Source organism: Nicotiana attenuata, chromosome 1, assembly GCF_001879085.1.
Source record: "Nicotiana attenuata strain UT chromosome 1, NIATTr2, whole genome shotgun sequence".
NCBI classification, from domain to species: domain Eukaryota; kingdom Viridiplantae; phylum Streptophyta; class Magnoliopsida; order Solanales; family Solanaceae; genus Nicotiana; species Nicotiana attenuata.
The window spans coordinates 96,944,458-96,962,311 of NC_031989.1; the positions used below are offsets into that span (position 1 = coordinate 96,944,458).

The 17,854-nt window shown below is 41.5% G+C and overlaps 1 pseudogene; it reads left to right on the forward strand.

Annotated features, from left to right (window-relative positions):
• The window catches only part of LOC109238770, a 62,341-nt pseudogene extending 54,210 nt beyond the window's left edge, over nt 1–8,131 (forward strand).

Here is a 17,854-nt window from a genome sequence, read left to right on the forward strand (position 1 = left end):
TGAAACAAAAAAGTAACTATGGAGTTACTCTAAGAGTTCAAAACAAAAGATCATAACAAATAAATAACTTCGCTCACATGAATAAGTGCGGGCTCACCAGAAATTGTCAACTCGTGTACTCTAATTAACAAAATCCTCGCTCGCGTCAACCGTTGTCTCTGTAAAAAAATATAGCGGGGAGTGAGTCGCTAGCTCAGTGAGTATAACACTTAACCACAAACCGTTTTTAATTGGGGAAAAGTCAGAAAACGTGCTTGTATGATAATAATCAGAAACTATCACAAAAATAAATGCCCTTTCAAAAACAGTGAAAATATTCAATCTCATCATATGTTTTCTGTAACGGAATCAATGTAACAATTCTGTAATAACTCGGTAAGCATTGTGTCATATCATGTCACGACCCGGATTTCCCACCATCGGGGTCGTGATGGCGCCTAACTTTTCAGAATGTTAGGCAAGCCAACAGATAGAGATTTAATACACTAACCACTATCCAATTCAGTAAATAACAGTAATTAAACCAAAACAGAGTAAAGAAGTGCAGAATTTATAATATCTCAAATACTAATACACGTCTACCCAAAATCTGGTGCCACAATCCACGAACTACTAAGAGTCAATACAAATACTAGCTAAAAGAAAAATACAATTGTTCTCGAATTAAATGAAAACATGAAACTAGAATAACTGGAAGGGGACTCCAGGGTCTGGGAACGCCGGCAGATCTACCTTGGGTCTCCTGTTGGACCGAAGGCGGCAACTCAAATCGGGTCAGCACGGTCCGGTACTGAAATCTGCACAGAAAGTGCAGAGTGCAATATGGTAGGTGCCGAGCCTAACCTCGGCGAAGTAGTGACGAGGCTAGGACAAGACACACACACACACACACACACACACACACATATATATATATATACATATATATATATACATATATATATATATATATATATATATATATATATATATATATATATGTGTGTGTGTGTGTGTGTGCAGTTATACAATATGCTAGCAGAAATAACAATTAGCAGAAGACAAACAGTCATTAACGGGAGGGGCAAACATGTTAAGGGGTAGCAAAACAAAGAATCACAGCAGTAGAGGAATTTAAAACAGCTAGTAGACCTTGAACCGATAATAACAAGTAAACACAACAAACTGAAAAATAATGCACGGCACCACCTTTCGTGCTTTTACTCTCATCCTCACCAGATAATTAATAATGGAAACGTTCACGGCATCACCCTTCGTGCTTTATCACTCTTCCTCACCATATAAATAATAGGAACATGCACGGCATCACCCTTCGTGCGTTATCACTCTACCTCACCAAACACGAGACAACAATAATAGAGAGGTAGAAATGGCGACAACAAGTCTTACTTCAACGCTTAATTCCACAATACCAATCTCAATTTTGGGTAAAAACCCCATCAATACCAAATTGCATAAAACATGATAAGAACTTCTCAACGCATCGATTAACTAGTCTACACATGAATAATATGATCATAATATAACATTTCCAAGGATAAAGCTGATTCACATGTTATGACTCGACAACAACGTATAGATACTCGTCACCTTACCTATATATCGTACTCAAGAACCAAACACGTAACACATAAGCAAATAACACCTAATCCCTCAAGCTAAGGTTAGCCACAACACTTACCTCGCTCCTCCGGCCAAACTCAAGGCTCCATCACCGCTTTTCCCTTCACACACGCCTCCGAACCAATAGAATCTAGCAAATTACCAACTAAACAATTCAATTTAAGCCTTAGGAACTACCCATGATAGCAAGAAATTCAATTTAGGCCATTTTGGAAAAAGTCAACACCCGGGCCCGCTTGGTCCAAGGCCAAAACTCGGACCAAAACCCGATTACCCATTCACCCCCGAGCCCGGATATACAAGTGGTTTTGGGATCGGACCTCAATTTGAGGTCTAAATCCCCAAATTTCGAAATTCCTAAGTTCTACCCAAAAATCCCCAATTCCACCATGAAAACCCTAGATTCTAGGATAAAATCTTGTAAAAGAAGTAAAAGAGTGAAAGAAATGAGTTAAGAATTACTTACTTATGATTTGGGAAATAAGAAGTGTTAGGAAAATCGCCTCTTATGTTTTAGGGTTTGAAAAATTGAAGAATGAATTAAAAATCCCGCTTATATAGCACCCTCTAATCCTCACTACGCGGTCCGCGAAATCCCAGGCGCGGCCACGAAATCTCTACCGCGGTCTGCGAGGTTCCCACTGTGGCCGCGTTCCTCTACCGTGGTCCGTAAATTTCCCACCGCGGCCGCACTTCCAAGATCCGAGAGCTGCAACTTTGCAACTATCCAACACCAGATTTTTCTAAGTCCAGACATTCCGTAGCCTATCTGAAACTCACTCGAGCCCTCGGGCTCCAAATCAAACACGCACGCAAGTCTTAACACATCATATGAACTTGCTCGGGCGATCAAATTGCCAAAATAACACCCAGAGCTACAAATTTAACACCAAATTGCATGAAATCTTCAAGAGAGTTTTAAAACTTCTAAATTTTCAACCAAAGGCCCGAATCACGTCAAATCAGTCCCGTTTCACACCAAATTTCACAGAAAAGGTATAAATATCATAACACACCTGTACCGAGATCTGGAACCAAAATACGGACCCGATACCAACGAGATCAACTATTAACCATTTTCTCAAAACCATTATAATTTCAATTTTACAATTTTCCTAAAAAATTCATTTTTCGGGATAGGGAATTCGAAATTCGATTTCGGGCATACGCCCAGATCCCATATTTTACTACGGACCCACAGTGACCGTCAGAAAATGGGTCCGGGTCCGTTTACCCAAAATGTTGACCGAGTCATCAAAATCAACCTTTTTAGGCCAAAAATCATTATTTCTTCAATTTTTCATATAAAAGCTTTCCGGATACACGCCCAGACTGTGTACGCAAATCGAGAAGGAATAAAATGAGGTTGTGAAGACCTCGAAATACAGAATCGAGTTCTAAAACATAAGATGACCCCTTTGGGTCATCACATTCTTCACCTCTAAAACAGTCGTTCGTCCTCGAATAGACATAGAAAAGTACCTGAGCCGGTTAAAAGATTGGGATATCTGCTCCGCATATTAGACTCGGACTTCCAGGTAGCTGCCTCAACAGGCTGACCTCTCCACTGCGCACAAACCGAAGGGTAACTCTTCGATCTCAACTGACGAACCTGCCGGTCTAGAATAGCTATCGGCTCCTCCGCGTAAGTCAAATCATTGCCCAACTGGATAGTGCTGAAATCTAACACGTGAGATGGATCACTGTGATACTTCCGAAGCATGGACAAATGAAACACTGGATGCACCGCTAACAAGCCTGGTGGCAACGCAAGTCTGTAGGCCACCTCTCCCACTCGATCAAGAATCTCAAAAAGCCCGATGAACCTAGGGCTTAACTTGCACTTCTTCCCAAATCTCATCACACCCTTCATGGGTGTCACCCGAAGCAACACTCTCTCTTCGACCATGAATGCCACATCACGAACCTTACGGTCGGCATAACTCTTTTGCCTGGACTGAGCTGTACGAAGTCTATCCTGAATGATCTTAACCTTATCAAGGCATCCTGTAATAAATCTATACCTAGTAACCGAGCCTCCCCCGTCTCAAACCACCCAACCGGTGATCGACACCATCTACCATATAATGCCTCGTAGGGAGCCATCTGGATGCTCGACTGGTAGCTATTGTTGTAGGCAAACTCTGCTAACGGCAAGAACTGACCCCAAGAACCTCCAAAGTCAATAACACAGGCGCGGAGCATATCCTCCAAGATCTGTACGCTCGGATTGTCCGTCCGTCTGAGGATGAAACGATGTGCTCAACTCGACCCGCATACCCAACTCACGCTGCACTGCCCTCCAAAAATGCGAGGTAAACTGCGTACCTCGATCAGAAATGATAGACACGGGCACACCATGAAGAAGAACGATCTCACGGATATAGATCTCTGCCAACCGCTCCGAAGAATAGGAAACTGCCACAGGAATGAAATGTGCTGATTTGGTCGATCTATCCACAATAACCCAAACTACGTCGAACCTCCTCTGAGTCCGTGGAGTCCAACAACAAAATCCATAGTGATACGCTCCCACTTCCACTCAGGAATATCTATCTTCTGAAGCAAACCACCAGGTCTCTGATGCTCGTACTTTTCTTGCTGACAATTCAAACACCAGCTACATACGCAACAATATCCCTCTTCATCCTCCTCTACCAATAATGCTGCCGCAAGTCCTGATACATCTTAGCGGCACCCGAATGAATAGAATACCGGGAACTGTGAGCCTCCTCTAGAATCAACTCACGAAGCCCATCCATATTAGGCACACAAACACGACACTGCATCCTCAAAACTCCATCATCTCCAACCGTAACCTGCTTGGCATCACGGTGCCGCACTGTGTCCCTGAGGACAAGAAAATGAGGGTCATCATATTGCCGATCTCTGATACGCTCAAATACGGAAGACTGAGAAACTGTATAAGCTAGAACACGGCTGGTTTCAGAAACATCCAACCTCACGAACTGATTGGCCAAAGCTTGAACATCCAAAGCAAGCGGTCTCTCACCGACTGGAATATATGCAAGGCTACCCATACTAGCCGACTTCCTACTCAAAGCATCGGCCACCACATTGGCCTTCCTGGGATGATACAAGATGGTGATATCATAGTCTTTTAATAGCTCCAACCACCTCCTTTGCCTCAAATTGAGCTCCTTTTGATTGAACAAATATTGCAAACTCTTGTGATCCGTGAAAACCTCACACGACACGCCATATAAATAGTGTCTCCAAATTTTTAGCACGTGAACAATGGCTGCCAATTTTAAGTCATGAACTGGGTAATTCTTCTCATGAATCTTTAGCTGCCGCGAAGCATATGCAATAACCTTGCCACCCTGCATCAACATTGCACAAATTCCAATACGAGATGTGTCACAATATACTGTATAAGGCCCTGAACCTGTGGTCAATACCAACACCGGCGCCGTAGTCAAAGCAGTCTTGAGCTTTTGGAAGCTCGCCTTTACACTCGTCCGACCACCTGAACGGGGTACGCTTCTGGGTCAACCTGGTCATCGGGGCTGCTATAGATGAAAGCCCTCCACAAACCGACGGTAGTAACCCGCCAAACCCAAGAAACTACGGATCTCCGTGGCTGAAGTAGGTCTAGGCCAATTTCGAACGGCCTCAATCTTCTTAGGATCCACCTGAACACCCTCTGTTGATACAACGTGACCCAAGAAAGCAACTGAACTCAACCAAAACTCAGATTTCAAAAATTTAGCATATAACTGGCTATCTCTCAGAGTCTGAAGAATTACTAAACTACTTTTTTTTTTAAAAAAATGTGAGGTGTTATAATACTCTTTTCAACACATAAGTTCTAGTAAAACGTACAACGTTTTCCTTATAAGTGTCATCTTGCAAACAAGTTTTGAAATAAGACTTTTTATATAAAATTACATGACACTTCAAAATCAACAAACTAAGAAACACATGGTGACATCCTTCCCGCTTGTCCCCATAAGTACGGATGCACATTTATAAGTAATATCATGTATTTAACTCTAATCATACTTTTAGAGAGAATCCCTCAAGAAGAGTAAGTCATAATCAACTTACCTCAACCTTCAAGCTAAGCTCCAAATAATACTACACCGCTCCAATTGATTAAAATGCTCAAATATCGTCAACAATTCAATATCTACCATTAGATATCCCAACTACATCAAAACAAATACGAAAATATTAATAAATATCTATTCAGGCTTCACAATTCAGCAACAAGCCATCAACCATTCTAAATTATCCAATAGCTCCACCAATTAGCCTATTCAATTATATTTTTATCATTAAATACTTATTTGGATTCATTAACAATACTATGTTATTTACTCAACATCACCAAGTCGTTGTTCATTATCTTCTCCAATAAAACTCTACGTTCAAATACATCCAATTCATGAACTAGTGTTACTTCTTAGCCAAATGGCGATTTCCCTTTCAATTCGTCCATCAATTAGGTTATCAAGTCTACTGGCATTATTAAAATCTCAAAATAATTTCATTTATATCAAACCACTACTCCTCCACCTTCTTCTTTGTTCAAAATATTATTTTCAAGACCCACTCTTAGAATTTTTATAATACTCCATTATAACTTCAAATAAACTTCATAAACATGCTATCCATACTTTAATATATCATATATGCAAAGTTCAAGTGAAGAGATTACCTCTTGGTGGAAGAATCTCACTTTCCTCTTTTTGGTGTTTTTGAAAATTCAATACATTTCTTATGGGTTTTGATCCATGACTGATGTTACAACTAATATTAAATGGTGTTATGTAGCCACAAATGCATCTTAAACACTTACTATGAAGTGTGTTGATGAGGGATGTGCTCCTTTTCTCTCTAGAACCCAAACCCTTGTCCAAAATTTCATCTCTTTCTCTCTCCCCAAAATAGCCACTTTTATAATTTTGATAGCATGCATATCTACGCACACCTCCAGCGTAGCTACGCTCCCTTCCTCTTCAGCCCCCTTCATTTTCCTGCCTTGCTGAAATTAGCTACGCCCAAGGCAGCGTAGGTACGTATTTGCTATGATACCCTTTAGTAAAAAGATCATAACTTCTTGTAGGAATATCTAAATGACGAACTACTTAAAGAGTTAAAAACTAGACTCAAAGATCTTTAATTTGATAGGTTGTACAACACATAATTCTTTATATATTGAGAGTTGTTCTCGATTGAAGTTAGGTTTTGTGCAAACTCATTTGAAATTTTAGCCCATCATATAGTTTCCAACTTGACTTAGCCTTAGGGCTCTTCTTAGACCATAAACCATTATTAATATACCTTTTACACATATTACCATGATCAATTGATATCCTTCATATCATTAGTCCTTATTAACACCCCAATTAATATAATTCGCACACATTAATTTTCTTAATAGTCTTAAACACTTCGAAAATTTTTGGGGTGTTACAATGAACTTCACTTTATTATGTATTCAATCAATGTTGTTATTGCCCCATTTGAACTCGGTCAACATCATAAACTAATATCCACGTAATAGCCTTTTTGGTACTTTAGAAGATGGTAAAAAGACAACAAATAGTGATGCTCCTAAAAATAACCCACAATACATCACTGTTATGTGGGCAATGTTTCTCCTGAGGTGAGGATATCTCTTACCATAGTTGGTATCTCACCTTTCCCTAGTAAGAAAATGCTAATATTGTACCAGTTTTTAGGTTTAAAAACTAGGTTGCCTTGGCATATTCCCTTCTAATTTCCATCTTGAATTTGCTTCCTGCCTTTGGCAAGGACTTTGTAGTTACAACTTTTATTATTTCAGGTAACACAACCCGATCTCCATCGCCACTTTCATGCCCTTGATGCAGGAGTGATTGAGAAAGTCCGAATTCAGCGTGATAAAGGATTTGATTTTGTATGATACAATATTCATGCTGAGGCAGCTTTAGCAATTCAAATACCCACTCAGTTCTGGGTGGAAGACAGATTAAGGTTTATCGTTGTGCTTGATAGCTATTTTTTCTATTGAAGTTGAATTTTTTGTGTGTACTGTATTTGAATTATTTGCTGTTATCCTGAATGCTTATTATGCAAGATGATTTCGAGTTTGTTCTTTTTCTCTTTTCAATGGTATAGGATGACACTTATCAAGAGAAGGGACATTTGCATCTTAACTCTGGTTGTGTGTTCTTAGACTAATCAATATGTTAATCTTCATAATTAACCGCTCTAATTTGTATACTTGCAGTGTTCTTGGGGTAACAAGCCAACTCCGCCTGGGACAACCTCGAACCCACTTCCTTTACCAGCTCCTACGCCACTAGGTATTTTGGCCACTGACCTTTTGGTTTATGAAATGCAACTAGCTAGGAGCAAGATGGGTGGTCTTCCTGGCCTGACAGGTCAACATCCTTTGAAGCAAGCATCAGTGCTGATAGCTTCTGGGGCAAGTCAAGCTATATATGATGGTGGTTTCCAGAATATTGCTGCGCAACAACTCATGTATTATCAGTGATGTGCAGGAAATCTTTCACTGCGGTTGTCATTGCCCTTCTACGTAGTCTAGTTTTTCTTATGTTTTCTTTTTGTTCGTAAAGTTAAGGCATCATGCCTAGTGTCATAGGCGCATTTTCAGTCCGCCGAAAATCAGCCTGCGCGACAGCCAAGTCCCACACTTGACTTCAGCCTTCACAACACTTAGCCAAAATTACAGCAACTTTGGACTTAGATTATTTTGGACAACTTCAACGTAGTAAGTATTAGGACTGATTTTAGGCAACGAAAATAAGTAAAGGCAACTGAAAATTTAGATGAACACAAGGTACAATATACAGGAAACTCTTTTCCCAACTTTGTATTTAACTCGAGCATACAAAGAAACTCAAACTCGAAGTACAATGCCGTGTACAAGAAGATCACTCCTCACCCTCAAATTTTCTCACAAGACTACTCTTAGCCTTAGGTGTTTTCACTCTTGAAAACAGACTTAGGAACTCTTTACTAACTCAAAACATGCACTCCCACGTTTTTCTCTTCTCCCACAAGCATAAGGGTGCTGCCCATTTATAACACATGAACCAACCCCTTTGCCTTACATTAGATGCACTTAGGCTTAGACACTTGTCCCACATAGTGCACTATTTTAGACTAATGTAGTTGACAACCCCCAACTACTAGGAACATGTTAATCATGCTAATAATAATGGGATCATGGCCCCAAAAACGTGCTAACACTTCTGCCAGCATTTTAGCAAAGCTCAACTGCTGCCCATGTGCACAGTATGTGCCGTAACCGCTCTTGACTTGGTCAATCTAAAGCTTGTTTCCCATTTTCGTGCCTTGGCTTGAATCAGGCGCCAATGCCATTGTATCCAGCTGCATTGTAGCCACATTTTGCCTATGCCATTGCCCACAAACATGGCCCTTTGCCGCGCCCCAATGCCATGACAAGTCTGTCCCGTGCACTGCCTTCCGTTGCACTTAAGCCTGCCTTTGCCACTTTGTTTTTGCCTTGCCTTTGGCATAACTGCCTCATGCCTTGATGCCTTTGCCATGATCAAGTGTCACCCTCAGCCCGCAACTCATTGTCAAACCCTTGCCAAGCTGCCTCGCCTCCGTCAAAGCCTTGGCCATCACTTGCCCGTCTTCCCTTTTTGCCTTGGTGCTACTCGTGCACCTTAGCTTACAACACTCTTGCTGCCTCATGACAACGCTCTCGTTATCAAGTCAAGCTAAAAGTGGCAGAGGTCTAACAAACCACCCACACCCTTTCAAACTCGACGTCCTCGTCGAGGTTAGCTCAATTTCTGAATCCTAAGGGGTTGACAAGCAACGCCCCTTGGCCTCCCTTCTCTTCAGCTACAATTGCATTCACTCCAGCCACTTGTTTGTCTCTGGTCATTGCCTCTAATGCAGCCCTCTTGTCCACGGTAGTTATAGCATTTAACACTGCCTTCTTCAGGCAGTCCCTTGCTCGATGTGGCCCATCACAAAGGAAAAACCACTGAATTTGCTGCCCTTCTCCTTGCTCTTTGAAGTTCCAACCTCATGCTTTCCCTTTCCCATGTCTTCATTTGCATTGTTATTTTCACACTTCTTCCACTCCTTTGCCTTGTCCTTCTTTCTGCCGTTGGACTTTGAAGCAGAAATCTCATCACTCAAGTGAAAATCGCCCAATGCATCAGCCGCAGCCACAACACTTGCGAGGTTTTGAATATTTTGCCTACGCAACTCCAATTGTGCCCACTGTTGCAGCCCGCTCATAAAGTTGTGCAATTTGTCTTCTTCCGACATATTGCTGATGCTCAACACCAAAGAAGTGAACTCTTTGACATATGCTCTAACTGATCCGATTTGCCTCAACTTTTTCAGTTTGTCCCTAGCAATCCAAGACGTATTGCTAGGAAGGAACTGATCCTTCAATTCCTTTTTAAGCCGCTCCCACGACTCAATCTTTGGTCTGCCCAAACTTTCATAACTTGGCATCTTCACTCAAATACATGCTAGTCAAGGTTACTTTCTCCTCTCATCTTGCACATGAATAGCATGAAAGTACTGCTCCATATCCCAAAGAAAATTCTCCAATTCACGTGCACTCCTTGCACCACCAAATGCCTTAGGTTCAAGAACTTTCACCTTGAGACGATCAGCCTTGTCACGAGAGTCTGAATTTCTTCACCTTCAGGAACATTTCCTACCAATGCCTCCAGTTTTGTTAGCATTTCCCCCAGTTCGTTGTTACCACCGGCCATGTTCTCAAACAAGACCACGCAATGTGCCACTGCCCGTCGCGTCTCCGTCACGAACCTGCTCCGCTCTGATACCAGTTGTCACAGGCGCATTTTCAGTCTGCCAAAAACTAGCCTGCGGTAGCCAAGTCCCACACTTGACTTCAGCCTTCACAACACTTAGCCAAACTTACAGCAACTTTGGACTTAGATTATTTTGGACAACTTCAACGTAGTAAGTTTTAGGATTGATTCTAGGCGACGAAAATAAGTAAAGGCAACAGAAAATTTAGATGAACACAAGGCACAATATACAGGAAACTCTTTTCCAAACTTTGTATTTAACTCGAGCATATAAAGAAACTCAAACTCAAAGTACAATGCCGTGTACAAGAAGATCACTCTTGACCCTCAAATTCTCTCACAAGACTACTCTTAGCCTTAGGTGTTTCACTCTTGAAGACATACTTAGGAACTCTTTCCTAACTCAAAACATGCACTCTCACGTTTTTCTCTTCTCCCACAAGCATAAGGGTACTGCCCATTTGATAGTTTATATGAGTCCACCAAACTATAAGGTACCAGGTCCTCTATGAGTTTCCACTTAGAACGCTATGAAACAGTAAGAAAATAAGACAGGGAGTTTTACGTGGAAAAATCCCTGCTCAAGGGGATAAAAAAACCACAACCTACACTGGTAGGATTTCAACTTCACTATGAGCAACTTTTAGATTACAACCTATGAAATCTCGGAATTAAACTCGTAATCCCTCACTAACTTGTAATACACCTATTACAAGCCACTTTGCAATACACCTATTACAAAGACTTCAACTCATGACTAACTCTAGTCACGACACAAACACTAAGGGTTTATAGTTTGACAAAGGGGTTCCTAAGCAACGCTTCTATCTAAGAAAATTAGGAGTTACGATGAAGAACAATTACAAAGTTACAACTCAACTAAGGACAATAAGATACTAGATTTAGGAACTGGTCCGTAGCAGTGTGAAACTTTGTGCTTGATGCACTTGAGAATTGAATGCTCGAATATCAGATGGCTTGAATGCTTGAAGTGAATTCTCAAGTGTTCAAGTGATGTTATGTTGTAATGCTCTTGTAAATACAACTTGGATGACATCACTTGAATGATGTAAGCACTTGGTTGGTCAAAGGGACAAGTGATTGCAGAACTATGCTGCATTGTGTGCACTGTTTCTGTGGCAGTCACTTTCCAGCTGTACACAGTTGACTTCTGTACTGCTGTTAGGGAAACACAAGGGATCAGGTCCCTATGTTGGTTTTCTATCTTCTAAAGTTGCTGCAGTTCACATTAGCTGGAGTCTGTTGATTATCAATTTGTGCCAAGTATGTCAAGTTCTCTATCTGGTTCTTTGACAGTAAGTTTGTTAGATCATCAAAACATAAAGCTAAGACATTAAAAACCCATCAATTTCCCCCTTTTTGATGATGACAAACTTATACATTGATAACATATTTTTAGAACAGAAATAACCAGATCAAGCAGCATGAACTTCCCAAGTTCCCCCTAACTTTATGCTTCCCCCTTAATGAGATCCTTGTTTCAATTATACTTACCCCTTTTGGCATCATTAAAAATACACAAGCAGGCAATCTACATAAAGAAGTCTAGCCAAGCTAACGCATGCCACATATGTGCACACAACATGATAGAAAAGAGAAGCCAAGTACATAAGCGGTAGATAGCAAAAGAGGATAGTTTCTTATAGATAAAACATATGCCTTTGCTATGCAGCAAAGGCAAAGATTGGATTGTTGTCATCGGGAATAGTACAGGTGCATCCCATACACATCAAAACAAAAAGAAATAAAAACAATTGCCAAGTCATTAAAACAAGAACAGAAATATCCAGAAACTGGTCACCGAAAAGGGTTGTGTTAGTTTGTATGGGTCCACCAAACCGTAGAGTACCCGGTCCTCAACAAGATTCTGCTGAGAATGCTAATAAAACAGTACGTAAATAAGGCAGAGGATTTTTACGTGGAAAAATCCCACACAAGGGGATAAAAAAACCACTACCTACATTGCAGGCTTTTAACGTCACTAACTTGCAATCTACCTATTACAAGCCACATTGCAATGATTCCTATTGGAAAGGATTTACTCAACTAGTGGTACTTTTACCACAAGCCACTTTGTGACTTCCTAGTTACAAAGGCTTTTTCTAACTTGTGATGCTCTCACCACAAGCCACTTTGTAACTCTACAATTTCATAGACTTTTCCTTATGACTAAATCTAGTCAGAACATAAACTCAAGGAGTTTACGGATTTACAAGAGGATTCCTAATAAAACACTTCTAGGTATGCAGTTTAGGAGATACAATAAGTACAATAACAAGCTTACAATTCAACTAGGACAACAACAGGCTATCTTTTAGGAACTGGTCGGTAGTTGCGTTCAACCTTGTTCTTCAAGCTTGTGAGGATTGATTTCTCTGTTTTTGCAAGAAGCTTGAATGAGAAACAAAAACCTTCCAGTGATGTTTGTATAAAACTCATTGTGGGTACATCTTGATCACATCACATGAAATGATGTGAGTACTTTGTTTGGTTAGAGAATGAGTGGGCGGACAGTGTAGTGCGGCAGAAACAGTACCGTCAGTCACTTCATTTCCAGCTGTGTCCAATTGACTCTGTACTGCTATGAGGAAACCACAAGAGTATCAGGTCCTTGTGTGAGTTCCTAGCTCCTGAAGCTGTAGCAGTTCACCTTTAGTTGGAATCCGTTAAAGCTTGCAGCAGTCCAAGTAGGTCAGATTCCCTACTTGGTTCTTAACAGTAAGTTTTTTAGATCATCAAAACATAAGGCAAGAGTATTAAAATCTATCAGTTTCCCCCTTTTTTATAATGACAAACTTAACATTTAGAGAGTGGAATTAGGGCAGTAAGAACCAGTTTTAAAGTATCAGGGAACATAGAGTTCCCCCTGAGACTATGCCTTATCGTAACAATAGTTCATATGGCCAGAGCAGCCGGTTCCCCCATGTGTTCCCCCTGAGTATTATTTTCCCCCTTTTGGCATTATTAAAAAGAATAACATCACAAAGAAGTCCAGCTAAGCTAACTCATGCCACATATGTGCACACAATCATGATAAAGAATAGAACACAGAAAGAGAGTACTGACATAATAAAACGAGGATTGAGATTAATAAAGATTTAATATGCCTCTGATTTTGAAAAAAATGAGAGGCAACATTGGACTTGTTAACGAGAGCAGTAGTGTTTCATCCCAACCACAAAAAAAAAAGAAACAAAAACATCCGCCAAACCATCAACAAAAAACAAAAAATAACAACCACATCCTGAAAATTGGTCACTGAAGGAGTACTTAGGGGGCACTAGGAGTAAAAGGCTTGGTAGCTGCAGCAAGTGTTTGGAGAACGAGGTCTATTCGGGCATTTGCCGACTTTTGCTCATTGAGCAGTTCTACTTTCAGGTTCTCTACTTGCGCCCTGAGATCAGCATTCTCCTGTGTCAAACGAGCCACTTCATCATTCGACATCGGAACCCCTCGGGCTTGCTAACCTTCCAGGATAGCATTCCTGGCCTTCAACCGACGAATTTCCTCAGCTGCACTGTTCTGGGCATTGATAAGCTGAGAAACGGTGGATGTACTTCCTACCCCCATACTTTTCCACACACTCGCACTCTTCCAAAGTTGTCTGTGAGAAGGTCTGCTTTTGAGTCCCCACTTTACCCATTCCCAGTGGGACTTTAAAGAATTTGAACACTGGAGTAAGCAAGAATCCATACGGAAGGCCATGATTACCGTCCTTGAAGGTGGCAACCTTTTGCATGTGTTTAATCATAATAGCAGGCAGACTCACAGGATTGAAACCGTCCAGTTGCTCCATTAGGAATAGGTCAGACTTAGAAGTCACTGACCTCCTTTCAGCTCGAGGCGATAGGACTTTATTAACCAATTCAAACAGCAGCTGGTAAACAGGGAGTAGTGCTTTCTTATGGATCTGGTCCCCTTTCTGGTTAGCATTTTCTTTTACCACTGCATTTCTGAAGTTATACTGACACACATCTCTTACACTTGATACACCAATTGTAGGAACTTTTAAGATCTCTCCAAGCAATTTTACATCAAAGACGATGTCCACCCCATTGAGCAAAGCACAAATATGGTCAGTATCAACTGGAAAGAGGCTAGCGAAGATACCTTAGGTGCATCAATGTGAAATAGATGCACCCAACGTTGAAACTCGACCATTTCCAGAATTTGGTGCATTCCAGCCATCTCAGAGATTGCGGGGTCAAACGTACGACCCAGCAGAACTTTTTGATGCCTCAGGTGCTCAGAGCCAAGGCTGACTTCACTTCTCATTTTCTTCACAGACCTAATCCTCATCAGACATGGAAAAATTAGCGTTCCCTCTTCCCCTCGACTACAGGGACCGCCTCATTACTTACATGTACACCATCCTTCCTGCACAGGTTTATCTGGAGTCTGGTCCTAGCCTCGTCACTACCTCGCTNTTGACCTTGTTCTCCACTTAGGGTTTGACTAGTAGGAACATCAAAAGATGGGGAGAACGAAGTAGTAGTTTCAAGGGTTTCTGAATTGGGAAGAGATTGGGAAACTGGGGAAGGTGTGACTGTAGCAGCAGGAGTAATAGAGGGTGAGGAAGGCTCGGTGAGAACAGAAGGTTCCATAGATTGATTAGTGGTAGTTACAACTGAGGCAAGGAGATCGGAAGTCTTCTCAGCCGTTGAAAGAAGTGGTGTGACGATCCTTCTTTTTGGGTGATTCTAGTGTAGGACTTNTTCCAGGGGCACAACATCGAATGCAGAAACAATACTGTCCTGGGGATGAGAACCCTGACCTGGGTCCTCCAGAGAGGAATCAGGTTCCTCATGTGGTGCCCCAGTAGTATCAGCTACTGCATCCCTTTCAACAGCCATAATGGCCCCTTCTTCCCCCACACTAAGTGACTCATTTTTCTGGGAAGTAATTTCATGCAATATCCTATCGACGAATACTACAAACACAGTTACGACATCCTTCTCTTCTTCAACCGGTGCTTCCACAACCATGGAATCGGTAGCAACGATGGCAGAACCCTCTGTGAACTCGTATTGTGACCTTGTTCTCCACTTAGGGTTTGACTGGTGGGAACAATACACGATGGGGAGAACGGAGCAGTAGTTTCAAGGGTTTCTGAGTTGGGAAGAGATTGGGAAACTGGGGAAGGTGTGAAGCAGCAGCAGAAGTGTTAGAGGGTGATGAAGGCTCATTGAAAATGAGAGGTTCCGTAGATGGGTCAGCGATAGTCACAGCTGAGGCAGAGAGATCGGAAGTTTTCTCAGCCATTGAAAGAAGTGGTATGACGATCCTTCCCTTTTGGGTGATTCTAGTGTAGGACTTATGGTTAAGAAGAGCAGAAGAGAGGGTTTTTAAAAGGAGAGAATAATTATGAAGAGAGAGGAATAGGCACCTGTTCTGAAACGGCGGTTGGGCGTGGAGAATTGCAATGTTTCAGAGGGGGATGGAACGTTTTGAAATGAAGGGACGTGACAGCAGGATCTGAAAAGTTGATGACATGGCAGTTGTATTTTGTACCCTTTTTAAGACGTGTATTAAAAGGATGCACAGAACTACTAACCTTTGGTACAAGAACCTGGTTCTTGAATTTTTTTTTTGAAAAGAATCAATCCCTTTTTATCATTCATGCACTGCATCTATCGCCTCTATGCTCATCATGCATGTTTACTTGCGACGGTATTGAAGTGAGTTAGACATGGCCAGAAAACACTTTGAGCCAGTTATTTCTTAAGGGTAAAAACCAGCTAAAGAGGAATCAGGTTCTCAATTTGGCTTCAACAGCCCCAGCTTCACCCTGTTTCTTTCAAGCCGTTCCCTACTTAGCGCCTTGGTTTGATCTTCTGTGCTGCAGAACTTCATACATATCAACCCTTTCTCCACATTGTCTCTCAGAAAATGATGCCTCACATCGATATGTGTTGTCCTTTTATGTTGAATTGGATTCTTGGCCATGTTGAGTGCACTGGTGTTGTCACATAGAAGAGGCACACTCTCAGTGAGTACCCCAAAGTCCTCCAGTTGCTGCTTGATCCATAGAAGCTGAGTGCAGCAGGATGCTGCTGCTACATATTCAGCTTTAGCTGTTGAAAGAGCCACTGAATTTTGCTTCCTTGTACCCCAAGAGATAAGACATGAACCTAAGAAGTGAGCCATTCCAGAAGTGCTTTCTGTCCACATGATAACCTGCATAGTCTGCATCAGCATACCCAATCAGATTAAAACTGTCACTAGATGGATAATACAGCACCACGTCCTGTGTTCCTTTGAGATATCTCAGTATTCTTTTGGTAGCCTTCTAGTCAGATTCCTTGGGATTTGATTGAAACCTCGCACATAGCCCCACGCTGAAAATAATATCAGGTCGACTGGCAGTGAGATAGAGGAGAGACCCAATAATCCCTCTATACATGGTTTGATTCATAGGAGATCCAGTTTCATCCATGTCCAGTCGAGTGGCAGTTGCAATGGGATAGTCTATCACCTTTGATGCTTCCACGTCAAACCTCTTCAAGAGCTCCCTGATGTATTTTTGCTGACAAATGGATATACCCTTTGAGGTCTATTTTACTTGAAGACCCAAGAAGAAGTTTAATTCCCCTATCATGCTCATTTCAAATTCACTTCCCATGAGTTTTGCAAATTCTTCACACAGAGAGTCAGCTGTTGCTCCAAATATGATATCATAAACATAAACCTGTACAATGAGCAGGTTCCTTCCTCGTTTCTTTAAGAAAAGAGTGTTGTCAATTTTCCCTCTCTTAAAACCATTTTCTAAGAGGAACTTTGACAGTCTTTCATACCAAGCTCGAGGAGCCTACTTTAGCCCGTACAGAGCTTTGTCCAGTTTGAACACATATTCAGGGTGCTCATGACATTCAAACCCTGGAGGTTGTTTCACATAGACTTCTTCCTTAAGGAGTCCATTCAAAAATGCACTCTTGACATCCATTTGGAATAGGGTGAATTCCATATGAGATGCAAAAGCAATTAGAATTCTGATAGCTTCCATGCGAGCCACTGGAGCAAACGTTTCATCATAGTCAATCCCTTCCTCCTGATTGTAGTCTTGGACCACTAGCCTGGCCTTGTTCCTTATGGTAATTCCATGTTCATCGAGCTTGTTTCCGAATACCCACATGGTTCCTATAATGGTTCGATCTGGGGGGTCTAGGTACCAGGTGTCACACATTGTTTCTCTCAAACTGATGTAGCTCGTCTTGCATGGCTGTAATCCAATCTGCATCTTTCAAGGCTTCCTGGATACTTTTGGGTTTTATCTGGGAGAGAAAGGCTGAGAAGGCGAGTGAATTTCTAGCTCTTGAACTGGTTTGTACTCCGAAATCTAGAGGAGTGATGATGTTGTCTATAAGATGAGAGCTTTGGTGCCATCAGTTAGACGCCTGAGGTTCATT